The sequence below is a fragment of the Papaver somniferum genome, chromosome 10, assembly GCF_003573695.1.
Source record: "Papaver somniferum cultivar HN1 chromosome 10, ASM357369v1, whole genome shotgun sequence".
In the NCBI taxonomy this organism is placed as follows: Eukaryota; Viridiplantae; Streptophyta; class Magnoliopsida; order Ranunculales; family Papaveraceae; genus Papaver; species Papaver somniferum.
Window position 1 is genome coordinate 35,488,043 of NC_039367.1, and position 27,468 is coordinate 35,515,510.

The window sequence follows — 27,468 nt, forward strand, 5'->3', positions numbered from 1 at the left end:
TGTGAATGTTCTGTCAAAATTTAGCTTCTGCAATTTGCATGATTGAAAAAATGAAAATTTTACTGTCTTCATCTATTTTGACAGCTCCGTGTCCCTTTATTAATTTCAAGAAATGTTTTACGGTGTGTTATATTCCAGTTGAGTTGAAGTAAAAAACAAATTGTACAAAAATGAACTGTTGACAGTGGGATTTGAACCCACGCCCTTTCGGACCAGCGCCTTAAGCTGGCGCCTTAGACCAACTCGGCCATATCAACATTGTTGTTCGGAGCTGGCAGATAACAAATACAAGCAAAGATAGATAAGAGTGTACTCCAGAAATGATGAAACAGGAATTAGCCGACTTGGCTCAGTGGTAGAGTATTTGTTTAAAACCAAGAGTAAAAACACTGCATTTATGCATGATCTCATCTCAAATCTGTAAGCACTAACTGGAGATGGAAAAACCTCATTGTCTTCTTAGTTGGGTGCAGGGAATAATTCAGCATTCTAGTTTGGTGCAGAAATGCTTTTCGGTTTCGGGTGCACCATCGACTGGTTTCCTTCCTGCTAGGTAGCACAAAATTGGATTTTGAGTGCTGATGATGGAAAACCAATCCATACTGATGAAGGTTAGCTAGTATTTTTTTTTTCTGATCGGTAAAGAATTTGATGCTAGCGAGTTTCGAATTCAGGTCGCTGGTACCATCACCTAGTGACTTTACCACTGTATCACAGTGGCACCGACTGAAAAGCCTCCAAACAGTGGCATCGGTAAAGAAGGTTAGCTAGTATTAACTTAGTGATGAAGCTGCAAAACGTTCTCCTCCTGGCCATCATCTGAAAAGCCTCCAAACTTCGGACAGGAAGAAACTAAAACTGAAGAATAGATTGTAAGCTATAACTGCACCTGAAATTACATAGCAGAGTCAAGTAATGGAGACCACCGCTGTCAGTTTTATCGCAGTGAAATAGCAAAAACGTCCCCATAATTTATCTAAGCGGATAGATGCCGAGAAGCACAATGGCCCCATGGCCACACCTTTGTAACTCCAAATACCAGGATTTTGCTTACAAGTACCACTCGCATATGAAGATACGAGTATGATTCATGGTTTAGATAGCAACCAGCTATCTGTATCTCCTGGGTTCGCACTTCAACTGCATTGAAAGCAACTATAACTTTTGGGCTTCGTATCTAATGGATAATTCCATTTGAAGTGGCCTTGTCAGAGACGTTAGCGCGATATATATTGTAAGGTAAAAAAATGTTTGCTTACAAGTACCACTCGCATATGAAGATACGAGTATGATTCATGGTTTAGATAGCAACCAGCTATCTGTATCTCCTGGGTTCGCACTTCAACTGCATTGAAAGCAACTATAACTTTTGGGCTTCGTATCTAATGGATAATTCCATTTGAAGTGGCCTTGTCAGAGACGTTAGCGCGATATATATTGTAAGGTAAAAAAATGTTGGCAGAGAACAAAAAAAAAAAAGAAAAACAGCAATGAAAGAGTCATATTTTAAAAGAAGTAAAAAAATCCGACCTACCGGATTCGAACCAGTGACCTAAGGATTATCTGCTACAACTACAGTCCTCCGCTCTACCAACTGAGCTAAGGTCGGTTGTGCTCATTTTCCATGAAACAGACATATGAAAGAGAATTTATAACCACGTTTTTAGACCATTTGGCTACGGAATGCTGTGGAAACTTCTAGGTCGGAAGAAATACACAAAAATGGCCTCCTACACATTCATAATGTACAAGAGTATGTTTTCACCTACCAAAACATTAACTATTTACTATCTATGGTTCTTCAAAAGACTTACAAAATTCAAATGGCATGAGTAAATTTCATTCTAACTTGTTAACTCAAACTAAATAGAAAAATAGACAACCATACAAGGAAAATTCTGAATTTTGTGATTGGATCCACTAGATTTTCTTGGCTTACGGGTCACCAAGAACGGTTTTAATGATATAAGAATCCCCTGGGGAAAAATCACGTAAAATAAATGTCAGGTTGAAGAAAAAAATGATATTTTTGTCTCACCTGGATTAATGATACTTGTGCATGAAACACGATAATATCGTCCAATAGCTGTTCCCAAGTCGACATTATTTAAACAAACGAAAAGGATTCAAAAATATCATCAACGTGAAAAATGTTAGAGCATTGCTCGGTTGAACCCACCAAGCGTTGGCATGTCAAGATTGTTTGTCATATATTAGTATCAAAACTCATAAGTCGTTTGATCAGATTATTAAAGTCAACTTTCTTAAGTCGGACTAGGAAGTCTATAAATGTTCAGACATACAATTATTACTCTAAAGATTTGAAGATTCCGAAAATGTATCGACAACGACGATAACATCATCCTTCCACTTGAGGTTAGTAATACATGACTTGACTTGTTTACATTTCTCTTTCGTAAGCTTTCAGGTCGTTTCTGATTAAAAACATAACATGAGAAGTTATATACATGAAACTCTAGTATAATATACTTGATCATACTATTGTGATAATAGTGTCAAGGAACAATATATCAATAGTGATAAGTGTTTTATATTGGTATATTGAATGACGAAGTATAATGCTTATTTTTTGGAATTCGTAATTGCGACATCAACATAATCTTTGAACTCGTTACTAGATTGTGTAGTGAGCATAGGTTTGATTTCATACCTAGAAAACTATGTTTAGTTACATGATTTTAAGGAAGTGGACATACGAACTTGTTCTTAATTAAAAGGAAATCAAAAGTGAAAACACCGGTGAGTACCAAAATACACCACCAACTTTTTCGCAGGCAATCTGTGTGGACAAACTCAACACAACTCCGAGACTAAAAACTCAATCAGGGAAAGTGTCTAGAGTTATATCTCAATCTCTCTTGCGATTAGAACGTTTAAAGAATTGAATCCGTGAGCCAAATCACAAAGAGAGTTCTTGGACGGTACCAAAGACCATTGTCCAAGGATCAATCAAGTTGTATCCAACGAACTAGGTCGGACATATGTACTTTGATTGATCAACGCATAACCTGTGATATTTCAATTATAAAGATAAACAATATAATGCGGAAAAAGAAATAACACAGACACTAGAAATTTTTGTTAACGAGGAAAGCGCAAATGCACAAAAACCCCTTGGGATCTAGTCCAGATTGAACACCAAACTATATTAAACCACTACAGACACTAGCTTACTACCAATTAACTTGGGTCTGAAATGTAGTAGAACCATAACTCAGTCTCCCACTGATTCAGGAACAACCATGCTCCTTACGCCTCTTAAATCCCAGTAGGACTCCGCACAATTGATTCCCTTAGATGACGTCACACCAACTAAGAGTTTCTTCAACTCAATTGAAGACTTTAAACTAATCTTCCTCCCACAGATTAAGACTATATAATTGATTTCCTGATTTACGATCGAAACGGATGATCAGATCAAACATAGGATCAAGGTGATGGAAATCGATAGCAATTTGACAGAAGTCTTGCTATCCTGAAAATCCGGACTTAGGCAACCCGAAGTGCAACCTAGATTATTATTCACCACATAAGTATAAAACTTTTGGAATCACAAAGTTGAGAGAAAGAGAACTTTGTGATTTTTATTTATCTTGTTCAAGTGATAAATCAACAATCGAACAAGATCAGGATACTCAGGTTATCAAGATAAAAGATAACTTGACTTGGCTTCACGAATCCTAATGAAGTATTTGATAGTCACTAAACCCTAAAAGAGTTTCTGGATAGGACGACTCAAGATACAACTAGGACACACCAAAAAGTAGTGTCATGATTCAAAGATCCCAGTTTCCAAGAGTTCCCCTTATATATAGATAACCGAAGCATACACTACACCAAATTCTGGGATTCGTAAAAGGTTCAAGCCGTTACGAATCGGGGTTGTAACGGCTTTCTCATGTTTCAAAAGTGGCTGTTAATTCTTCGTAACGGCAATGCATCCGTTACGAATTTTGATTGTAACAATGTGAGTAACATCTGGAGACCGTTACGAAATGCCACGTAGTAACAGCGGAGCGCCGTTACGACATTTTTTGTAACAACACGGTCCTAACAGGCTTGAGCCGTTACTACGTGCAAAATTAGTAACGTCTGTCATCCGTTACTACTTGGAAAGTTGAAGCAGCTAAGAGCCGTTACGAACTTTTCGTAACAGCAAAAAAATTACTGCCAGTCAACCTTGACCTGGTCAAAACCAGTCAATAACGACCAATTTTGACCAGGTCAATATTGACCGGCAGTTCACTGTCGTCCTGAAAGTACACCGGAATTCCAACTGCATACACTTTACAGTATCCATCGTCCACACTCAACAATAGTTTCTTCCATCAATACATTCATAACATCAAGTTCAATCAATTCATATCAAAAAAGAACTCAAATTCTCTAAGTACCAAATTGTATTTTGTGAAGTATCAGACTCTAAAGGAATACATTAATTTCCAAATCATTTTTACCTTATAAGTTCAGCTCATACACTACATAGTAACCTACTCAAAGCTTGCAGATACTTCCCAAACACTAGTTGGCAAGAATTCTTCATCAAGTTCTTCATAATCCCTCGCTTTAAGTTCATAATACCCAACCCATACTACATGAAACAAACCAGAAAATCTATAAGAAAGGCTACAAAATTTATGAAATTTACAAGCATAAAAACTGAACACACAGAGAGGTCACAGGCTCTCAACATTGTAGATCATACAGAAATGAAATAGCAAGAATATCCACACCCTATATAGAGCTACTATTTGGTATGTGACACACAACAGTTCAGATTCATGGCCATGCCAAGATTTTCGGATGCCTAAATAACACAAAAGTGGGTCAAACATTTTTAACAACAGTTGTTTTTGATAGAATATGAACACAACAAAAGACTAATGATGCAAATATATTTATTTCAGCTGGAGTATTTTAAATAGTTGGAACATTCATGTCAACTATAGTTTTACTAAGAAGCACATAAAGCAATTGGGTAGACATACAATTGATGACTAAACTGGTTCTAGGCTTCAGGTTAATCAAGTAAACCATGAAGGTCAGAAGTCCAATGAGAAACAATTAAGGGCATTGAGAACATCTGTTTCTTTACAGTATAATTTTAGTAAGGATTAGCTTTAGAAAATACACGGATTTACCTCCTCCTCCTCAAGCTTTTATTTAAACGCATGGAGATGCTCTAACGATATTCCTTTTAAACTGCACAAAATAAACCCAGAATAGCTTAGTTGCTTGAACCAATCTAGGTAGGGGGGATAATAAGAATCCAAAAAAGTAAATACAACAAGGATAGCCAAGATGGGGGTCACAACTGAGAAGTACTTGAGAATATTTAGTATGTTGAACATGGGTATATCGGGTAAACCGTATAATTTACCATACAAGTTGAGCAATTGGGTAGAGATATACAATTGATGACTAACTGGATGGTCAGATAATACTTACAGAACTTAAAAAAAGAAAGAAAAAGAATCCATAACTTGCATGAAAAAAATCTCTTATATTTTGCTAGTAGGTGAGTGAGTATGATATTTTCAGTAAGGGGTGAATAATTATGTGAACATCAGGTCAATTTGGGATTTGGCCCAACAAAAAGGTAGCCGCCAACAAAATATGTCAATTTGGGATTTGGACCAACAAAAAGGTAGCCGCCAACAAAATATAATCAAGCAAAGTAACCAATAAAACCATTTGTCCGTCATTTTACCAAGGCATAAGCACAATATGCAAGAATAACCACAACGACGTGCCCGAGATCCTAAAGGTATCTTGACCAAATATACGTGGCTGATGTAAATAGTGAATGGTATTTCAATATACATAATCAGCAACAATAGGGTGTTTTGACTTTGAAACACGAACAAGAGACAATATACTACAGGGCCGTCTTTATATGTATGTTTACCAACCTTTTCACGTGCAGAAGTGGTGGCTCATCTGGGTACTTTTCAGTGTGAGCAAAAACTAAAGCCAGCAGAACTGCAGCATAAAAGAACATAAAAATGTTAAGTAACACGATTAAAGTAACAAAACTTAGCGTAATGCACTAAATTAAAATTGTTTAATGTGTATTTCTACTATCCTGTCCTTTTCTATCAGCAATACCGCCATACCTTTAGATGTCTCCTCATCATCTTCTTCCTGATTACCAGAAAACCCAAGCTTTAGGGTTCACTTCTATATGCCCAGACATAAAAATAAAAATTAAATAATAAAGTAAGAAAAATCTTACTTGTGGAGAGATTGTAATCTGGAAGCACCTATTTGATGTGTTTAATCCACTATCACTAGCATCAATTTCTGAAAACAAAAACATTAAATTCTGTAAACAAATTTCTATGGCGGTTTGATTAAGGTCATCAAGTAAGCAGGAGGAAAAGATAAATCAAGATATGATTGAGATTCACAAAGAAACCTTCAAATTCATCCATGAGGATAGCTTGTAAAGATTCAAACTCCATCTCTTGTTCTTAAGCATAGTCTATACAAATCAAACAATCCAAACTCCACAAACTCAGAACAAAGTTACGAATTCAAAAAGAAAGTACACGACCAAAAGAGCACACTACAATATGTTAAAATTACACAATTCATTATCCCAAAACTTTTACATGAACTTCATTCAGGGCAACCTTTTTCAACCACATAACCGACAACAATTCTGCAAAATTCATCTCAGCTAACTATCATAAACTTCATTCAGGGAAACCGTTTTTAATTCGAATCAGTCACAGACTCACAATCAGGATAAGTACAACAGAACAATTTATATACTATTGAAAATCATACAAGAAATAGCAGCATGAATATCCACTCTACATTAAGCTACTTTTTGGTCTGAGCCCCTCAGTTCAAACAAGACACTTGAGTTTGACAATTTGGGGTTTCCTAAATATCATGCAATAGAATACCGACTGCAACGTCTTCTTCCAACAACCATAACCAAGTACACAACCCATAGAGCACAGTCCCTCTTCAACAATCACAATATGTTAAATTGTTAAATAAACTTACACAATTCATTCTCCCAAATCTCTATCACAAACTAGTTACATCGATGGACAAGTAGTGCTATAAGGATCAAAGCTCACCTCCTTAACTTGCTGAGCATCCCAAGCCTGCAAAATTTCATCTTCAGGCGGGGAATATGTGACAAGAACAACCCAATAAGAGCAGTTTTCATCAGAAAAAAAATTGACAAGGAATCAAAACCCTAGACAAACCTCAGTTCTATAAGCACCAACACCCAAATTCAACTTGATAGGACTACGATTATATCTTGAAAAATGAAAAATAAAACACGATTATATTTATCAGATCTTTAAAATACGAATCTGAGAATCGAAATACAAAAAAAGAGATAAGAATAAGAATACCTAGAAAAATTAAATTCTAAATCATCCTAAATAAACTTTTCATTTGAGAAACCCTAAACCAACCTACCATTTCTGCTGAGTTGAATCAACACTTGATTTAACAACACCACCATGAATCACCTGGGTTCTCAACAGATCCATCATCTTCCCATGATTTCTTCACCTCAAGAATAAACCCTAACCCTAACTCTCTCCTTGATTCATCACCTCACACAAAGAACCTAAAACTCATACTGTTTCTCCTTCGTACATCAACAATTACACCATCACCCTCATCATCTATACAGATTCATTCATCAACAATAACCAATCAACGATTTCTATGATGAAACTAGGGTTTCATCGCCTGAGTGGAGAGGAGAGAAGAGCAGCAGCAGAAGAGAGAAGAGCAGCAGCAGAAAATGAATCTCGATATGTCGAACTGCTGAGATATCCTCAAAAGAACCCATGTGAATCGCACACGCATGGGAGGAAATATCCTTTCGTCTAACTCATCTTGGGTGGAAACATAATTCCACGCATGTGAATGGCACACGCACATTCTAAAGGTGCTACGTCCGAAGTGTGACCAAGCGTGCGACTGGTACGCCTATAAAAAAATTCGTAACGGATTAACCCTGTACGAATTTTTTAAAACTTAGTAACGCCTAAAGCCTATTACGAAATTTTGTAACGGCCATTTGTAACGGGAACTTTGTAACGGCCACGAACCGTTACGAATTCCTATTACGAATCCAGGAATTTGGTGTAGTAATAGGTTGCTTTAGGTTTACGCTAAGATATCTTTGGAACCAAGCAAACAGTATTCACAGTTAGATAAAAACTTTGAATCTTATTCACATAAACAAGATATACACTCTGGTTAGGTAGACCTTAACCGAACCGTGTACAAAGACTATGTTCAACATGGTTGGGAGAAACTAGCCGGTTTGAACTTAAAAGATTAACACTCATTTTCATGAACACAAATACATTAATCTTGAGTCACAATCATGTGCTCAAATAAGTTTGGTGTTTTTATATAATTCATCTTGTAGAAATAATTTAATCTCATTTGAACACAATAAGCATAGTTTGTAAATGCACAAAGTACAAATACTTGAGTCATTCCTGAATCGGTTGATTCATGGTATGCAGACCGCTTTGCAACTTATTAGCATAACCGAGTCCCGGAGTTGACAAAACTTTTTCAGTTCACGTACCGGTTTGCAAACTTTGAGTTTTGGAGTTGACAAAACTTTTCCTGTTTGCGAACCAGATTGTACCTTAAGACTTAACCGGTTCCGGAGTTCATAGAACCTTTTCAGTTTGCGTGCCGATTTGGGTACTAAACTGGTTCAAGAACATAGAACTGTATTGGTTCGCATACCAGTTTGAATAATTAAACCCGGTTACCTTACCACAGTTCCAAAACTGGTTTGTATATGAATACACATACCGATCCGGATCATGAATAAAACAGATTTTCCCATGATGTGCATACGAATATGTGTATCACATAAATCTGGAAGTCGATATATAGCTACTTCACTACGTGTACGAGTACATATAATACGGCTTTAGACGTATAACAGTTTTCTCTGTTTATAAGACTGATAGCATTGTCTTGTATTCTAAATATAGTAGTTCTATATTTCTCTAAATCAATTCGAAACATTCCCGAATAACATCAATGACACATATCACTGTTCCAGGCTATTATATTTTCGAATAGTTCCAAACAATAAGCTGTTCTCCATCGAAACTGATCAAGTATGAACAAATGTTCATTAAGCTTAGTCATTATATTTCGAGAAATTCGTAAACTAAATAATTCGTTCTCGACTTGAAGTTCTCCAAAAGCTTCGGTTGATCTTCGCCTTCAAAAGGTAAAAAGCAAATAATGACTGGTTTGTTTCTCAACTACCTCTATCCTACACCGAGACTTAACTAATTGTAGACTAGAAAGCAAGATATAGTTTTGAAAACTAAACTTTACAACAAGCTTGAGATAACAACACTTGTGAGTTCGACCGAGCAATGCTCTAACAAAAAGGATGGATGGTCCGATCTTCATTGAAGATATTAAGTTTGGACCAATGCTAACCTATATAGAACATCAAGGTAGAACCAATCCTAGCTTATGTTGGGAGTCAAGGTAGAACCGATCCCTACCTATATTAGGAATCAAGGTAGAATGGGTCCCAATAGGAGAAACCGTTTTTTCTAAGTCACATACACTTTAGGGTTTGTGTGATTTGTATATTGGGTTTGCAAAATATGAATGTTCAAGATGTCGACATAGTTAATTTGAACATATGCAGAAATCTTATTTCTTAATTATTCAAAGATATTCCTTGATACTCAATGTGAGATCCCAAAACCGAAATAGTAGAAAATCTTTGAGAGATTTTTGAAATTCATATGTTTGTTTTACCAGCAATTAAAACATACCTCTAGAAAGATATATTAATTATGTCCTAACTAATATTGAGTTGTCCATGGAGATTTCAGTTACACAGTTGGATATTGGTTGGAATTTCATAAAACCGAATTTAGGTGTTTTATCGCATATCTTAAGAATATCTTCAGTTATGCAAATTCCTTGGTTTCCAAACTACCCTGGTTTGTAAATAGTGAATCTTTTTTCTTCTTATAAACTTATCCTGAGCCAGGCAAACTTCATCTTTGTTATTTCTGGTGTAGCCGACTAATAGTATTCTCGTAGTACTATCTTGGAGAGGAGAGTGATCTAATTAGGCGAAATCTATTACGTATACTTGTTTGAACCATAAGCAAAAGTGCCACATAATGGGCCAAATTGGTACTTGAATCATCTTTTACCCCTCATCCATGCCCGCTAACCAGTCAACCGAAGCATCCCACCAGCCTGCCCAGCATTACATAAATTCAATGACCAGTCAATGGTCAAAGTCAATGCCCGGTCAATGGTCAAAGTCAACAACCGGTCAATGGTCAAAGCCAACCATTAGTCAATGTCAAGGTCGTGTTGCCGATGGTGCTGCCATGCAGTTTCCATCCGTGTTGCCAATGGTACTTCCATGCAGTTTCCACTCATGTTGCCAGCGGTGCTGCCAACAATTTTCAGTTAGGTATTATGCCACACTTCCAGCCAGTCTCTACCCATGTTGTCAGTTGTGCTCCAGCCAACATCCATCCATACTGCCAGCCATTATGCATGTCAGCCAGTCAATCCAGTCTGCCAGCCCACTATGCATGTCAGCCATTCAGTCTACCATGCAGAATTAACACAGGGAGGCATGCAAGGACAGTTTCATGTGAATTAACACAAGGAGGCATGCAAGGACAGTTTCATGCGGATTAATGCCAGGAGGCATGCAGAGCCAGCAAGTGCAGATTTAAAAAAGGAAGGCAGTTTCATACAGTTCCATGCAGAATTGATTCCAGCATGCATGCAAGCACTTTCGTGCAGAATTGATTGCAGGGCATATTAATGTCGTTTAAGTCTATCTCGAAATTAGGTGTTAAAACTATATAAATAGGGATGCCCTGATAGAGGCCAGAAGGGGGCTGATACAAGAAAAGAGCACTGTAATTCTAAATATCAATAATAATCACCTCATAAGGGGAATTCGTCCGTGGATGTAGGCAAACCATGCAGAACCACGTAAAACCTGTGTCTCCTCTCTTTATTCTTGTTTCATGATTTTAACCCTGTTTTCATCAACAACACCAAAATCATCGTGTTTAGTGCCCGGAAATATTTCTGGGTGCAAACATTGGCGCCGACTAAGGGGATTACGAGAAAAATGATCGTGTTTTCCCGTTGAGAAAAGTAGTTCTGAAAGCTTCAAAATCAGATTTCTGGTTGCAAACAATACTATTTTAAAGATTTATTTAGGATCAAGAAGCGTATACTAGTATTGTTGGTGGGAAACTATAATTTCATTATTATTTTAGTTTTTGATTATTGGTTTGATTGACTAACGGTTGTTATTTCTTGATTGCACCTAGTTTGATTATTGTTGAGATTCTTTTCTCTTGACATAAGGCCACTCAAACTAGATCAAGAGTTTAACGTTGACTTGTGGTCGTTCATTGTGACTCTCTTATATACGTGATCGATCATAAGTTAGGAATAAAGTTTGTTATTGTGCCGGTAATAAGAGTATTGAAAATTGAAGACAAGAAGATTTTTATTATATGTTTTGTATCTTCGTGCACAAACTTGATCGGATGGGATCCAACTAGATCTACTTTATCTTTGATACACTTATTATTTATTGGTCGTATTTAGATCGACAAGCTATTATTTGGTGGTACTCTTTAGTTTCCAAATCTGATAGTTCTGTTTGAATCGATCTGGTTAACTTGTTTAATTCAGATCTTTGAGGATCTAAAACCTTAAGAAAAAAAAAGATTTTAATTTATCTTAAATATAAAATCCTTTGTCACACTCAACATAAATATCTCCAGTTGACTTCCTGAGATAGGAAACTGGTTACCAAATATTATCCATTTATTGTTGAAAGGCGATCGAAAGGGTTGAGTTCTTAAAATCTTCAGAGAGACTGAAGCAACTTAAGATATTTGAATTTACCTTAGGATTCACGTGTACTGGCCAATTTGGTTGTAGGCACAGGTGAAAATGCGGGGGTACCAAAATACACCACTAACTTTTTCATAGGAAACCTGTATGGAATAAACTCAAATATAATTCCGAGAATTACAAATTAATCAATCTCAATTATGAATTATGTGAAGAGTACATATCTATTTCTCTAAGAATCAATATGTAAACGGAAACAAGTTTGTGAACCTGATTATACCGTGAGAATTTTTGGACGATTCCAAATATCAATATCCAAGATAAATCAAGTCGTACCCAACAAGTACGATGGACGTTTCTACTATAATTGACGTATGATCTGTGATATTTCAATTATAAATATAAACGATACCAATTGAAAAAGCGTGGGTCTAAAACCACCACCCAATATTTCGCTTAGCAATCTGTATGGACTAACTCCGAAATACTTTCTAGAGAATCAACTAGACAGTCAGACTCAATCTAGGTAAAAGTATCTCAAGGAGTTAATATATCTCTCTTGTTTTGATTTAATCGAGCTAATAGAAATCAGCGAGTCTTTAATCAAACACAAGGAAAAAATTGGATGGTACCAAAGACCAATATCCAAGGATCAATCAATGACAATCAACAACCAAAGGTTGGATTACTCTAATTGATGATCTAACGCACAACCTGTATTATTTCAATTATAAAGATAAAACAATATAATGCGGAAACTGAAATAACACAGAAACCAGAAATTTTGTTAACGAGGAAACCGCAAATGCAGAAAAACCCCGGGACCTAGTCCAGATTGAACACACATTGTATTAAGCCGCTATAGACACTAGCCTAATCCAAGCTAACTTCGGACTGGACTGTAGTTGAACCCCAATCAGTCTCCCACTGATCCAAAGTACAGTTGTACACCCTACGCCTCTGATCCCAGCAGGATACTGCGCACATGATTTCCTTAGCTGATCTCACCCACAACTAAGAGTTGCTACGACCCAAAATCGCAGGCTTTGACAATAAACAAATCTGTCTCATACAGACAAGTATATCAAAGGATCAATCTGTATCCCACAGAAAAACCCTAAAGTTTTTTGTTCCGTCTTTTGATAATAATCAAGGTGAACAAGAACCAATTGATAATCCGGTCTTATATTCCCGAAAAACAGCCTAGATAAATCAATCACCTCACAACAATCTTAATCGTATAGTAGCGAAACAAGATGTTTCGGAATCACAAACAATGAGACGAAGATGTTTGTGACTACTTTTTATATCTTGCCTATCGAAGATATCAATCTCAAGCCAATCAATCTGATTGTACTCGTACGATAGAAGATGCAAGATCAGATCACACAAATACGATAAAAGTAGTACCGGTCTGGCTTCACAATCCCAATGAAGTCTTTAAATCGTTAACCTGGTTTTAGAAGAAGAAAACCAAAGGTTAAAGGAGACACGACTCTAGCACGCAAACTAGTATCACACGTGAAGTGTGGGGATTAGTTTTGCAGAGTTGCTAGATGTCCCCTTATATAGTCTTTCAAATCAGGGTTTCGCCTTGGTCACAAAGCAAACAATATCCACCGTTAGATGAAAACCTGATTTAAATTCAAGATAATATTTCTCATCTGTTAGATCGAAAACTTAGCTTGTTATACAAAAATGAAATGCACGCTTATAGGTTTGTTGACTGTACCCAAACGTGTACATTGTTGGTTCAACAATAGAGTACCATAAGGTTAGCCATATGGGCATTTCATACCAACCATATTCTTCTTCACCATAACTAGTTCAAATGAATCAAATGAACTAGTTAGAGAGTTGTTCAATTGCAAGGAAATCTTATGTACTACACAAGACACAATTGAAGCAAAGATGATTTGATTCACTCGAATCGGTTCATGAACTTTATAGCCACGGTTTGCAAATTGCATTCCTTAGTCTTTATAAGTTTAAGTTCAGAAATCATCTTCAGATATATAACCTTCTTAAGTTCACATAATAGGTTCGCGGACTTAAGAAACCGGGAAGAGTTTACAAACTCCAGCAGAAATCTCGGCAAAGACTTTCCGCCGGTTCGCGGACTGGGTTCGCGGACTGGTACTCACGCAACAAGTTTGTCAACTCCAGCAGAATTTCTCGGGATGAGAAGTTCGGCAGTTCGCGGACTTGGAAACAAGCCATTCTTCCGGTTTCTCTTGATCAACAAAGTTCCCAAACTTTGGTTCAAGGATAAGACTTATGCACATATGTGTTTCCACAATAATACTTATGTCCGTCATTGGTTATGTAATCTAAACTGTCATTCCAACCATTGAAACATTCTTAGAGGACGTTATATAGTTGTTACACTATTTCTCGTCAAAGAAATTTTCAAAGTGATTGAAACATATCATGACTTTCGTCACTAGGTAAAGATAAACATGGTCGAAGCGAAACGCTTACCAATACATATTTCGAGATATAGTATACTCGGCTCAAAATACCAAATGTATATAATCTAAGTCTATATATAGCATACGACTTTTTGTCTCAAGAAGTAGGAGATAGAGTAGATAGACTTTTGAGTGACAGATAAGTTCAAGTCTTCACATACCTTTTTTTCGAGAAGTTCCACCGGTTCCTTGAGTAGTTATTCTTCTTGTGTGATGAATCGCCATGAAGTCCTTGAGCTCCACTACACTTTCTATCCTAGTCCGAGACTTAGCTATAGTAGACTAGAAATCAAGACTTATAGTTTTGATCACTAGCATTGACAAACATGCTTGAGATAGCAACGCATGCGAGTTCGACCGAGCAATGCTCTAACACTTCTTGTAATCATTAAGTTTATTTTATCTAAGATCATCATGCATCTTTACCACTTGTGAGCATATTTGTGTGTAGTTGGATGGGTATGTTAGGTGATATTTATGTGGTTCCCCTCTAAGAATGCATGTGATTTCAAGACGACTCCTTACTAAGTTGTGTAGAACGGGGTCAGCCGCTAGAATATTATTAATAAGATGCGAATATCCGGTTGAATATTATTTAATTTATCAAAACAATAGGGAAGATTAGCCTCTTAAATGTGATTACAAAGCCAAGAATATACGATTGAATATTTTATACTATTTTATTATAGGGAAATAACTTGTGTGTATATTATCACCGATTGCAAAATCTTATAGATTTTAGTGGTAGTTCTTGTTAGAGAACTGCTCGGTTGAACCCACTAACGTTGGTATGTCAAGTTAGTTGTCAATTTTAGTTGCCAAAATGCATTCTTGATTTAGCATACTAAAGATAGTTTCAGACTAGATTAGGTCTAAGAAGTTGAATTGAAGCTATCCTTAAAGGTTGAAGATTGAAGATTGAAGACTATAAGAAGACATCAACAAGTACTTCATCAACAAAGGTATGTGATTTATTTCATTTGGATTCTTTTTAAACTCTACCTTTCTAATCTATCAAGATATATGCTTACTCTATGGAACAATTCCGATGATGGTAAATGTACATTTATGTATATATACTTGAGGTTATTTGATTCACGAACTTGGAGACAATAACCTATCCTTATAAATAATCTCATGTTATAGTGAATGAGCTTACGAATCCAACGAGCCAAGAATCACTCAATTCCGAGTTATAACGATTCATGGGTTGTTTGTAGTAGTTCATGGATTTGGGCCCAATTCGTGACTAAAAGCTATTTTTGGTCAAGTTGGTGATGTTTCCTTGTCTAGGCAAGATGGCTATTATTCCAAATATATTTGATTACTTAAAGTGTTTGAGATAACTTTTAGTTCATGCCTAAGTTAGAATGTGATTTATTCACATAAATAAATATTTGCTATTTAATTATTTAATTAATTATTTATGCATAATATTTATAACTTAGGAAAGACTCCCATAATTAGGAGAGTCTTGAAAAAGGAAAATAGTTTTGCTTAGCTTCCAAGCTATTGTTCACTATAAATAAAGGGTTCGTGAGTTTACACGTTTTTCATCCCTGTTTGGAAATTTGGCGTAAGCTTTGCAGGTTGTTTCCATGTCTTCTGTTCTTCGTGAACAAGAGTGAGATAAAAGTCTTTGTATTGGGGATCACAAAGCCAAGTTGGATTTAATCTCCGTGATTGATCATACAACTTGTAATCTAGGTTTTTCACCTCTTGTCTATTCTAAGGTTTTCTCTTCTGATATAAAACCATTCAAGAGTTGTTGATCATAAACCCTAGGTTTTGATAGATTTCAGTTTCCGATCGTATACTAACACTTGTTAGTCGAAATCAGAGACTAGAAAGAAAAACCTCTATTGAGGCATCTCGTAAAATCCTTGAGAAATTTTAAACAAGATATCTCTAGATTTATTCTAGTTGTTCTTGTTGTAGAGTTATTAGGTTTCTCTTCCTATTTTTGAAGAGTATAATAATCCCTAATCTACAAGTTTGTTTTGATATTACTTTTACCTAGTAATTGTTTGTATCAAAATAAATACAAGATTTCCAAAACCTTGATTCACATCTAAAAGGAAATCAAACTGGTGTTTTGTGCAAACAAAATATCAAATCGTATCAATCTTGTTGGTGTATCTTCTAAAGAGAACTTTTGATTCTGCTAGAAGATTTGTGTGAAGAGTTCCTAAAGATAATCGGTATTCTGCTAGGAGTTCTATAAGTGCTGAAGCATGTATTATATCTAGTCCGAATAGGTAGTAGGAAATTGGTGTAACAACTTTTAATCAGTGTGTGTTTATTCTGGACTAGGTCCCAGGGTTTTTCTGCATTTGCGGTTTCCTCGTTAACAAAATTCTGGTGTATATGTTATTTATTTTCCGCATTATATTTTATTTATATAATAGAAATATCACAGGTTGGGCGTTAAGATCAATCAGTTCTTGTATCCGGCCTTTGGTTGAGTGAATTGATTGACACTTGAACATTGGTCTTTGGTATCGTTCAAGTTAATCCTCTTATATTCAATCGGGCTCGCAAATTCCTATTTGCTGATTACGGATTGAATCAAGATATAGAGCTATAAAACTCTTCGATATACTTTTTATAGATTGAGTCTAACTGTCTAGTTGATTCTCTTGAAAGTATATTGGATTTTGTCTATTCAGATTGCCAAACGAAATATTGGGTGTAGTTGTTAGACCCCCGCTTTCTGAGTTCCTAAATCGGTACTTTGTGTGGATGTCGTTATTATTTGAAACTGGAGTTATTATAGCCTCATCTTCTCCAACGAGTAAGGCGAGGTCATGGAAACATATTTTTAGTTTGTTTTACTGTCACTTCTGTGTATCATTGGATATTGTCATTATGGTACGGAATATGTGAGAGAGGTGGGGTTAGAATAATATATCTTTAATGATAATCATATATACGATGTTAGTGATTATATGAAAGTTGTGATTCCACTGAACACCCCTTTGGATGATGTACTTTGGTGCTGGAATGAAAGGGTTCATCAAGACATGGAATACTTGATTATCTAACCTGGTAAGAACTTTCTGAACATCTACAAAAATAAAACAGGTAGATTTATATATTAACATAGGAAAATAGGAAAAAGATAGTTTATAAAAAGTTAATAAGAAACCATAACCTACTATCAAAACTTTCAGCCACCTTCAATATTTAGTTGAAATAAGGCATGCATTACAAAACCCCTTCGCAAGAGTTTTAATTGAGGAAGACAAACACAAATATTAATTTTTAAATAGTAGTCTATATTACTCGATCAACATTGATGAGTGATGTAGTTTTTTAAGTGGTAAATGAAGTTCGTTCAACTCGGACTTGTATAGACTCAATTTCAGACTTAATAACAGAAAACAATAAAAATAAAGAAAATATATACACAAGGTTTGTCACAATGTCGAGAGATTACTGAGACTCAGGATTCCACCAAACCTCATACCATGTGGTTCAAAAATCAATTCTTAGACAATTATAGCTCTTGTTTATTGACTCTAATTCTTTGCCAGGGTAGATTTTAAAAAGATTAACTGTAAATCACTAGCATGATGCATCAAAAGAACTTAGACCGAGCTTACATCATCATACGACTTCACAACTAATTAAGAAAAATCATAAAACGATTAAATTAATGCAAAAAGTCATAAAAAGAATTAAATATAATTACCACACGTATGAAATACGACTTCCTCTGTCATCCCAGTATTGGGGTTTAGCTCCTCATATTAATCATGATCTCAAAATATGTGTTTGTTGCTCAAAAGATGATTAAAAGAGTGAAAAGTAATAACACAGAATGTTTGCAACAGTGTATTGGTGTTGCAAAACAGCTGTTACAATAGAACTGTTACAGAAAAACTGTTGCTTTGTCGCTGATTTAAGACTGCCCTGTAATAGACTGTCCCCCGGGGGTCAATGTTCTTCAGCTGTTCTTCTTCTTCAACAGCAGCAGCAGCAGAAACAGAGTTTGGTAAAGCTCTGATTTCTTCTTCTCTGGCTCTTCTTAGGTTCCCAAACTCTCGACACATCTTCTATATGACCCAAGACATCTATTTATATCAAAAATACCGATGGAATCTCTCCCAAATCTTCCAAAATCTCTTTCCTTCTCTTCACTGCCAAGTTGCGACAATTTCTTGTTTTAGGATTTCTACGCGTTTCTGAGCTTTTCTTTTTATTTTAAACTCTTCCTTAGATAGATACAAATCTTTGGGAAGGTTTACAGCGTTTTAATCACTCTAAAATTCTCTAAAACAGGTCACACACGTGACTTTCCATATTTTCTTTGTTGTGAGAAAAATCCGTCGTTTGAGCCCATTCTAATCGATTTAAACACCCATATCAGATTCCTAGACCCATAAGGAGTCTATCCTATGAAAATCAGAGGTTTAATCGACCTCAAACTCCTCCAAATCACGATCACCAAAACTGTTCTTTAACTGCACTATTTTTCCCGCCAATTTTCTGGTTTTTGAATGTTGAAGATGGTTGCCCCTTATCCAGAGTAGGGGTGCGATTAGAAGATGCCTGGAAAAGGGATGCCCCTTAGTAATTAGGTTACCCCTTATCCAAAGTGAGAGTCCGAATAACAAATGTCCTCCGGGTGCTTTCCGACAACTTTTCGAGCCAATTTTTTCCAAAAATGTTTATTAGCCAAAAATACCTACAAATAAATAAAACACCATAATAAGTACAAAAATGGGCCCTAACAATATATAGAATCGAGACAAATCGGACACAAAAATGTGTCTATCAATGAGCTGAACAACAATCTTAAACTCATGATTTTATGGAGTAAAATAAAAAGAAAAAACATATTACATTTGAAAAAGCAGGGGTACAACAACCACACCCAATATTTCGTTTAGGCAATCTGTATGGACTAACTCCATATATATCCAAGAGAATCAACTAGACAGTCAGACTCAATCAAGGAAAATACATCTAAGAGTTATATCTCTATTTCTCAAATTAATCTTTAATCGAACAGATAGAAATCTGTGAGCCGGATTAATATGAGAAACAACTTTGACGGTACCAAAGACCAATATTCAAGTGTCAATCAATTTCAATCAACAACCAAAGGTTGAATTCACCAATTGATTGAACTACGCACAACCTGTGATATTTCAATTATATAAAAATATAATGCGGAAAAGAAATAACACAAATACCAGAAGTTTTGTTTACGAGGAAACCGCAAATGCAGAAAAACCCCGGGACCTAATTCAGTTTTGAACACCACATTGTATTAAGCCGCTACAGACTCTAGCCTACTACAAATTAACTTTGGACTGGAATGCAGTTGAGCCCTAACCAATCTTACACTGATTAAGGTACAATCGCTTTCCTTTCGCCTCTAGAACCACGTCGGATTCTGCGAAATTGATTCCCTTAGCTGATCTCACCCATAACTAAGAGTTGCTACAACCCAAAGTCGAAAACTTGATAAATAAATATGTTTCACACAGAAAAGTCTATTGGAATAGATAAATCTGTCTCCCACAGAAATACCTACGAGTTTTTGTTCCGTCTTTTGATAAATCAAGGTGAACTGAAACCAATTGATACACTGGACTTATATTTCCGAAGAACATCCTAGTAATATCAATCACCTCACAATAACCTAACAATATGGTAGTCTAAAAAGTTATTGTGAAATCACAAAGAATGAGATGAAGAGCTTTGTGTTTACTTTTTATATCTTATCTATCACAGATAAATCTCGAGCAAATCTTAGATAAGATAGTACTCAATATGATAGAACAAAGTAAGATCAGAACACACATATACAGAGAAAATAGTTGGGTCTGGCTTCAGAATCCCAATGAAGTCTTTCAGTCGTTAACCTATTAATGGTTTTAAAAACACCTAGGTTAAAGGAGAATCGACTCTAGTTACAACTAGTATCACACATGAGGTGTAGGTATTAGGTTTCCCAGTTGCTAGAGTTCTCCCTTATATAGTCTTCAAATCAGGGTTCGCAATCAATGTTACCTTGGTAACAAAGTATTCAATATTAACGTTAGATGAAAACCTGATTAGCGTCAAGCCAATATATTTTAACCGTTAGATTATCTTGGCTTGTTATACACAAATGAAATGTTCCTTCATTTAGATATGGGTAACCGTACCTAAACGTGTACACTTGGTTGGCTCAACAATAGTTAAACGAAGTTAGCCATATGAACACTTCCATATCAACCTTGTTCATCTTAATCACAACTAGTTCAAATGACTCAAATGAAACTAGTTATAGAGTTGTTTAGTTGTTTATATTCTCATAGAACTATACAATACACAATTGAATCAAAATCGGTTTTGATTCACTTGAAACGATTCATGAAAATTATAGCCACGGTTTGCTAAGATTGCGTTCCTTATTATATAAATGTATTTTTTCATGAGTATGTAACCATACTTAACCGATTTTAGAATATAACCCACTCAGGTATGAAAACAGGTACGCATACCTAAGTTCCCGGACTTGGTATTTGTTTGCCAGTATGTAAACGGGTACGCATATTGTTGTTCACGACCGAACTCAGTTGAATCAGTACACGTACGGGTATGCATACTATAGTTCCCAGACTTCAACTGTTGAATCAGTAAGCGTACGGGTATGCATACTAAGTTCCCGGACTTGGAATACATTTGCAAAGTTAGCATACAAGTACGCATACTGTGCTATATCCAATCAATGGTTAGTTGTTCTAAACTCCCATTTCAATCATTGAAACATTCTTAGAAGAAGTGATAGCTGTGTCACACAAACTATTAACTTCAAAGAAATTTTCAAGTGATCAAATAATCAATATGAAACATTCGGAGTCTACAATCAAATGACTGTCTCAAACAAAGCATATAAGATGTTACCATGCGATTTTCACATGATCATCGTTTGACCTTCGTCAAGAGTATAAGATGAACTTGGTTAAATCGAAAGCTTACCAACACATATTTCGAGAAATATGTAAGCGAGTTAAACTCATCTGGAAATATCAAATGTGTATAATGTAAAGTCTATATAGTTATACGACTTTCGTCTCAATAGGAGATAAAATAGATATAGAATTTTGAGTGATAGATGAGTTCAAGTCTCCACATATCTTTTGCTGATGAAGTTCCACAAGCTCCCCTTAGTAGTTCTTCGTCTTCAATCGATGAACACCATGAAGTCTAATGCTCAACTACACTTTCCATCCTAATCTGAAACTTAGCTATAAGTAGACTAGAAAGCAAGACTTATATTTTTGGTAACTAAACTTGACAAACAAGCTTGAGATAGCAACGCTTTCGAGTTCGACCTAGCACTGCTCTAAAAATCTCCTCCTTTGTCAATTTTAGTGACAAAACTATCAATACATATGGATTACAAAATAAACTTTGTAGCTTCTAATCTAAATGCTTGATTTCCCTGGTCCTCAACATTACTCGAAATCTTCGTCACTTCCAAGTAGTCCAGTGATTCTAAATGTGTTCAACTCTCAGCATCATAGTTGTTGAAGATCCGTAGCTATAACAATATATAAAAACAAGATGTTTTCGTACTGTTATACGGTGTCATAGTATTATTACAAAGCATCAAAGTTCAATTGTATCACAACTTTGACAATAATACTATGGTGATATGTATCACTCCCTCTTAGTCAATACTTCATCTCACAATGAAAACCACTCCCCCTTACATAATGATCCGTAAACCATATGTATATGTAGTCTGAGCTACAAAATAATTCTCCCCTTTTTTGTTAATATAAATTGGCAAATGTACAAAAACTAGCGGGATTATTATGAAATTTTCAAAGAGATACTTCATGACTAAAAGAGAACATATCAACTTTGTTTAGATGCAATCAGTTGAAACTAAATGCATTCGCCAAGGAGTTTATAAAGATACAAGATAACTCCTACAATATTCCACAACTGCACTCTCCACAAAGATTTGGCAATTAAGCACAAGTTCAATTAAGAACTCTCCCCCATATAATGTCATTCCCGAAAGAACAATAAGAGCGACCTTACTTTTACAAAGAAAAAAAGGATTTCTTTGGACATTAACAAAATACATGAAACATGAATTTGTATCCAAAATACTCAATTAACCTGAACTTACATGTACTCAAAATACTAATAAAAGTTGTCAGGTTCGGCTGACAGTTGGTTTATCTCTTAAGCAAAGCCTGACATATACTTAAAATACCAGGTGTAGTTGTCAGGTTCGGCTGTCCCATAATTTGGATTATGAGCCGAAACTTATGACATCTTTGGTAAAATCATTAATAAAATTACTTTCTACAAATTTAAATGAATTACAAGTGTTTACATAATGAAAAAGCTCACATATATATGTAATTACGGAAGCGGTATTGAGCATCGTGTTCGAAATTGTTTCTTTTCCATCTTTATAATTCAGCTCGAGATCGCTCTTCAGTTTTCGGCAATGGTTTCGCCTCTAAGTCGATATCGACTTGTAATCGACCTAAAGCATTAAAACGTTCTAACTTGTTTTCTTATTTCAAACAATCGACAAAACAACGTGGTACGATCTCGATTGTAAGGATTACCGGTGTCGGAGCAGATGTTATTACGAATTTTTCCCCAATGACTCTGACTCATTATACCATTTTGGTGGCGTTCTTTACCCCTTTCGTGACTAAAATAGGTGTAAGTTGCATGAAAAGCTAGGTGATGATTTGTAGTTGAGCCACGGCCGTCTCACTCTAGCTAATTAGAGGTGCAGGGAGGCTAGAACCACTTGCATTTTCTTTTTTTAGCCAGCTAGCTTAACGACAGTGTTTAATAGACTAACGTACGTGTGCACAACAAAATTCTCCAGGAATAGATCGAGAGAGATTTCGGGGTAGGGTTTTGTTAGAGAGAGATCTGGAGGTTGGGGTTCTTGTGTTAGCTGCTGACAGGAAGAGATGGCGGCAAGAGCTATCACCAACAAGGTTTATTTGAAACCTCGAGCATTACTATTATCAAGTAATCATGTTTGTGTATCCCCTGAAAGAACCATTACTAGACGACCTTCGTCTCCAGCCGTAACAACAACACTAACAGATCTCCGAGGAACAAAAGAATGGAAGATTCAAAAATTTGATGAACTTGCGCACGCAGGTATTAACCTACTCCACAAGTTTCAAAAACAAGGTTTGGAACTAGACGAAGAGGAGGATATGCGCGATGCGGGTGTCATGTTGATCACTTGTCTAAAAAACTTGTGGGAGGAAACGATGCTAGAGTGGAAACGAAGACACCTACAAGTTGGATGGGCATCTTTGAGAGATTTCTACGCAGTACAGGAATGGAAAATTCCCATTGTAGACTACTGTTATCTATCAAGCATTTGGAGTCAAGAGGACAAGGAGAAGAAGACATCCTTGAATTCGCAGCTGCTTCACCTGAAAAAGGGTTACTAGTCTTAGGAGATCAGTTGTAATACCGCGTCGCAGTCCCTATGAGTTACCAAGATAAACAGTGCGCAATGTTGCATGCATCACCACAAAAGATGCATTTCTCTTGTATGATCCTACAACTGGTGATACAACGCCTTGGATTGAAACCACCACCACCAACACTCTTCAAGGAATAGCTAGACGCCAAGTTGAGTCCATCGCGCTAGGGTGTTCTTCTAAAAGCTGTACACATAAAGTTGTGTGCATATCGAGTTACGAGAAGAAAAGGAAGAGGTTTGTTCCTGAAAATGAAGACGACCATGAAGAGCGTCTGGTTGTGGAGGTGTTGAGCGTCTGGGGTAATACATGGGCTACCGGTGAACATGAATGGAGAAGATTGAAGGTTGATGAATCCCCGTCCGCTTACGTGTTGGGACATAGGATTGCGTTCATTGGCTAATCCGTCATGACAGACAGGATTTATATGTACTGAAGTTCGATGTTGAAACTGAAGACTTCAAGTATATTCCAGTTCCTGAATTTATAATTGAAGAGTTCATGGATTCTGCACGGCATGTTCGGTTGATGCTGATGGAAGTGGATAGGGAAGTAGCTATATTGATGAGTACATCATGTCAGGAAACTTCTACTTTGTGCATATGTCATCCTCAATTTGAATCTCAATGTGATGAGCACAGTTGGACGGAAGAGAATGTCTTGGTACCTTACACTTATGTATGTCCAGGTTATTCCATTGAAGCTCTTGCCAGGACAGATCTAGGGGTGTAAATTGGGTCGGGCCGGGAAGCCCGACCTATTTATTAAATGGGACGGTATAGGGCGGGCCGGAACGTCTCTTATCCATGAAATTAAAAGGGCCGGACGGGCAGGGTTATTTATCTACAGTTAGTACCCATGGCCTACCCAAACCTGTTTTGTAATTTGGGCTCGGGCGGGTAGGGCCGGGAGGGCCTTGAATATTACAAACAAATATATATATTATACATATATATTGTTAAAAATAAAAAGAAAATAGTAATAATACACAAGTTTTACTTAAAATTAATAATCAAATACGAGAATTGAGATGGGAATAAGATAAACCAAACTTCCTATAATTTTTCCTGAATTGAATCATCAGAAAAGGAAACTGCCTTAGATTTTGCTCAATATTTTCTCTATATGGTTAACAAAATTAGACTCCAATGGAATAAAAGTTAAGAAATACATATGAAAACTATGAGGGTTGACTGTATTAAGTATATGTACCAAGTATATTCTAGGATAAAACAAATGAGAACAGTCACTTAGGCTAGGTAAATGGATAACACTGGCGGGCTAACATGGCGGGTAGCATTGACGGGATAATAGGGAGGGTATTGGGGCGGGCAAGAAAATTTGAATTGTGGCTTGTGCCGTCCCTCTTATTTAAATGGGCTAGGTCGGGCCAGCCCGTAAAGGGCCACGATCACCCATGGGCTGTCATGGGATAGGGCGGACGGTACTGGGCCTCGGGCTGTCGGGCAAAATTTACACCCCTAGACAGATCTCATATTTATGCAATCAGATTGCCGTATGGAGTACTATAATCGAAAGACGGGGGAATTTCCATCCTTTAAGATACCACTTTGGTGGGGGAAGGATGATGCAGTTGCAGTAGTAATACTAGAAATCATTTCCCAGCTAATCTATAGGAGTATGGTTGCCAATTGGTTGTTGTGGGGCAAGGTTGTGTCGCAAGACAGATCTGGCAACGCGGTCCTGACTAAGCTGGTGCCTGCGGTCGGTATTCACATATCTCTTATGCTTCTGCAGGACCCTATAGAGCTACCATTTTATCTTTCCAAACCTTTTAGTCATCATTTATGAAATGCCATTTTGTTATCACGTTTCTATCATGGTATAATGATATTTGGCAGAACTGTTCATCATTCCTGCGATATACAAAATCATAAGAAGCAAAATAAAAATGGAGATGCAGGGTATCGAACCCTGTACCTCTCGCATGCAAAGCGAGCGCTCTACCATTTGAGCTACATCCGAATAGTGAAAAGTTGGTTATTCTCAGGAAGCTCGTAGTAAATCCTAGTATCCCTTCTTCCTTGTCGTTAAACTCTGCGGTTGAAACATTTTTTTTTGTTGAATTTACGCACTGTGGATTGAGAAGAACCAACACTTCCTCCTCCTACCGGTCTACTCTCACTGGTAGAATTTTATGATGGTTTAGCGTTTTGAAGCTAAGGTAAATACATGTGTAGTGTGAGGGCGACCCTAATTTTAGTTTGTTATTTGCAGTTGGTTGATTAACTTATTGACGACAGTAAAAAGTTGAAAATATTCTGCATGTTAACATTTTTTGTACACTAGTTGAATACGAAAGTGAGCTTGGTAAATCGTTTCAAAATTTTCAGCAACCATTTGCCATGCCAAATATTTATAATCTGAGCAAATATTGCTCATTTGATGAATTACTGAATATTGATAGTTGAATCAATATTGCTCGCCTGAGCAAAGATTGCTCATCTGAGTAAATATTACTCGTTTGAAGAATTATTGAATATATTGATAGTTGAATCAATATTGCTAATTTGAGAAAGTATTGCTCACGTGTATATTTAAATATTGATAGTTGAACCAATATTCCTAGCCTGAGCAAATATTGCTCGTTTGAGCGAATACTGCTCGTTTTATGAATTATTGGTAGCGTGACCAAATAAAATATTAATTTAAAATATTGGTAGCTGGACCAAATATAATTAATTAAAATGTTGATTGCTGGATCAACATAAAAACATTGGTGTTTGAACCTGTTCAGAATTATGCTTTGCAGAGAATTTGGTTCGAAACCCTAATTTTGATCGATTGCTGATCAATTGATGATTTACTGAAAATCAATGAGTGAGAGGGTATGGTTACATGGGATGATGGGACGACCATGTAGAGCCCAGATGCTCGGATGAGCAAACACCAAAGTCTTTTGTAGACCAGTTGGTGAAAGAATGATTAAATGCTGGTTTAATCATTTATTAAAATAGTGCTCGTCTGAGCGTTAGGTAATAAAACCTAATTATGGAGAGACGAGGACCGATCAAAGGGGTATGAAAACCGGTCCTGGTGGTCGTGGGACCAACTGATGGTCGTTTGATCAAATTCCAAGTCATTTGGACCCAATGTGAACTGTAGAAGACAAATTAGGTCAAATTATGAAGAGGCGTGGGACCGGATCCTTGCAAGACAAAGGGGTGACCTTGGTCGGCTAAGTTAGCATGCGCCTATCACGATGTTTCTCTTGGCTCAATTCTGAGAATTTTGATATTTTCTGCTGCGCGTTTGAGCAATATTTTGGATTTTCAGAAGAGTTTGATCTTGACTGAAACTTTCAATTTTGCTTGAACGAGCAAGTAGGACATTGCTCGTGCGACCAATATTTTAATAGTATTAAAATAATAATATTTTAATATTTGCGTGAGAATCCTAGTCATCCATGTGACCATTTGACTTTTGGACTTTTTGCTAGTTTGATCAGAGTCTGAATTTGTGCACACTCCTTAACGAGTGTGCACGTAACATTTCAATCTCTACCCTTGATTTAATTTAGGGAGTTATGTAACGAGGATCGTGATTCTAAACATGAAGGGTAATGGGGTCATCAATTAAAT

At 36.4% G+C, this 27,468-nt stretch overlaps 3 non-coding genes across 3 annotated transcripts; all 3 read right to left on the reverse strand.

The window, feature by feature from the left end:
• Positions 1-176: 176 nt before the first annotated feature.
• TRNAL-AAG lies at positions 177-257 on the reverse strand. The gene has a single exon. It is a non-coding gene; the product is annotated as a tRNA-Leu (tRNA).
• A 1,267-nt stretch (positions 258-1,524) lies between these two features.
• Positions 1,525-1,609, reverse strand: TRNAY-GUA. The gene is given in 2 exon segments: positions 1,525-1,560; positions 1,573-1,609. It is a non-coding gene; the product is annotated as a tRNA-Tyr (tRNA).
• Positions 1,610-25,779: 24,170 nt separating this feature from the next.
• TRNAA-UGC lies at positions 25,780-25,852 on the reverse strand. Its single transcript has one exon. It is a non-coding gene; the product is annotated as a tRNA-Ala (tRNA).
• Between the last annotated feature and the right edge of the window lie 1,616 nt (positions 25,853-27,468).